This window comes from Eutrema salsugineum, unplaced genomic scaffold, assembly GCF_000478725.1.
Source record: "Eutrema salsugineum unplaced genomic scaffold, Eutsalg1_0 scaffold_1, whole genome shotgun sequence".
Lineage (NCBI taxonomy): Eukaryota > Viridiplantae > Streptophyta > Magnoliopsida > Brassicales > Brassicaceae > Eutrema > Eutrema salsugineum.
Genome location: NW_006256909.1, coordinates 12,540,627 through 12,542,353, shown reverse-complemented (window position 1 = coordinate 12,542,353; position 1,727 = coordinate 12,540,627). Strand labels below are relative to the sequence as shown.

General features: G+C 46.7%; 1 non-coding gene across 1 annotated transcript; it reads left to right on the top strand.

The window, feature by feature from the left end:
• The first annotated feature begins 640 nt into the window (after positions 1-640).
• Positions 641-747, top strand: LOC112082619. The gene has a single exon (XR_002897284.1). It is a non-coding gene; the product is annotated as a small nucleolar RNA R71 (small nucleolar RNA).
• The last annotated feature ends 980 nt before the right edge of the window (positions 748-1,727 follow it).

Here is a 1,727-nt window from a genome sequence, read left to right as displayed (position 1 = left end):
CGGATTGAACCCTGGTGGAAACATGTGATGCTGCGGTTGGCTGGTGAAGTTGTTACCCTGAGCTGCTTGATTTTGTTGAGTGTAGCCGTGCTGTTGCCCACTAAACTGTTGCTTGGGCTGGAAGGTATTCTGATAAGGAGCCTTTTGAGCGTAGCTTTGTTGTTGTTGCGGAGCAGGGTAGACTTGATCGTGAGGGTTAGCTACATTTGGGTTTCTGTATGAGAGGTTTGGGTTACTGTTGTAGTTGTTGAACCGCTGATACCTCTGCTGGTTCCCTATGTAGTTCAGCTCCTCTTGAGTTAGACCATCTTCGTTTACATTATCAAAACTTGGCCCTTGCTCATCAAACTCGCCTACAAAGTGTATTGGCTTTTGAGTCACCATCAGAACTTTGTCAAGCTTGCTCTGAAGCTCTCTGATATCCTTTTTCATACGCTGTTCTTCACCAGAGCCCTCTGTACGGTTTGCTCTATCAAAGTCGTCGCCATAAGTATCATTAGATATGGCTAGGTTCTCGACTAGTTCCATTGCCGCATTGATCTCCTTCCCAAGAAAATTTCCATTTGAAGCTGTATCGAGTTGGTTTCTGATCTTGGGGAGTGCACCTCGGTATAAAGTACTCAAGAGGGATGCCTCTGAGAAGCCGTGGTGTGGGCATTGGTTAGTATAGCTTCTAAACCGTTCCCAAGCTTCGCTAAAGCTCTCGTTGTTGTGCTGCGTGAAGCTTGAGATTTGGTTTCTGAGCTTAGCCGTGCGTGATGTGGAAAAGAACTTTGATAAGAACGCCAGTTTACACTGCTCCCAGGTTTGTATAGAACCCCTCGGGAGGTTCTTTTCCCACTGGTGAGCTTTATCACCGAGGCTGAATGGGAACAAGCGTAGCTTGAAGCTATCTTCCGAGACACCATTGATCTTAGTTAGGTCGCAAACCCGATCAAACTGATCTAGATGCTCAAGAGGGTCTTCTCCGGCTAGACCGTGGAACTTTGAGTTCTGCACCATGTTGAGTAGGGAAGCTTTAACCTCAAAGTTGTTGTTTTGAACCGGTGGAGCTTGAATCCCAGCTCGGTATTGGTGCGCATTAGCTCGGTCGTTCTCTCCAACAAAGACCGGAGGAGGTTGTCTCTGAGCTTGTGGCGGTGGCGGATGAACATGGTGGGCTTGTTGCTCGTTTCTATTAGCTTGTTGTTGGTTTTGCTGAGCAAGCCTTTCGTTCCTCTGAGCATGTTGTTGGTTAACATAAGCTTGTTGTTCATTCCTGCCTGCCTGCGCCTGATTAGCATGAGCCTGGTGTTCGGCTTCGTGAGCCTGTTGCTCGATCCTTTGCTGTTCTGCCATTCCAAGTCGTTCAAAATGCCGTTCCCTCTCGCGAGCTCGCCTCTCAATCCGGTTGATGTTGTCGTCGTACGGTAGAGGCGGTTCTGTGCTCCGAGACCTGGTTTTCATGCACCTGAAAGCAACACAAGAACTTGCAAAGAAGTGAGTAAAACAAAGAAAGGTAAAATCTTGAACTCAAGAACAAACAAAAGACTAATGCTCCGACAAGTTGGCAACGGCGCCAATTGATAGATAGGACTTTTTATGTCTCAGGGCTATCAATCCCCTTTGTCGAAGTAGCACAAAGAGGTATCAATCCAGACAAGTCAACGAGACACTAGACTATGATGTTTGTTCATTTAAGTCAAGACAAAAGGTGAAGGTTTTGAACTAAGCTAAGTAACAAACGA